General features: G+C 34.9%; 1 protein-coding gene across 1 annotated transcript in view; it reads right to left on the bottom strand.

Annotated features, from left to right (window-relative positions):
* Positions 1-281, bottom strand: part of LOC119589380 (cubilin-like) — a 70,980-nt gene that overhangs the window by 61,357 nt on the left and 9,342 nt on the right. The window lies entirely within an intron of this gene.

Below are 281 nucleotides of genomic sequence, written 5' to 3'. Positions count from 1 at the left end.
TAAAAATAAAAGTATTAATCAATAAAAGTTCTCGTTGAAAGAAAACTACAAATCAAAACGAAATGATATATAAAACAACAATAAAAAAACCCTCATAAATGAAAAGTTCCCAATCATGTACAAATAAAAAAAAGTAAAGACTAAATGAACATGAAAACAGAGAAGAACATGATGAACACTCATACCCACCTGTATAGCCCGGTTGACAGGTGCACGTGTAAGTATATGATCCAGGAAACTGCACGCACGTTCCGCCGTTCATGCAGGGCTGATTCTGGCAC

This window comes from Penaeus monodon, chromosome 25 (genome assembly GCF_015228065.2).
Source record: "Penaeus monodon isolate SGIC_2016 chromosome 25, NSTDA_Pmon_1, whole genome shotgun sequence".
Lineage (NCBI taxonomy): Eukaryota > Metazoa > Arthropoda > Malacostraca > Decapoda > Penaeidae > Penaeus > Penaeus monodon.
Note: the sequence above shows the minus strand (reverse complement) of the source record. Positions and strands in the feature narration are given on the sequence as shown.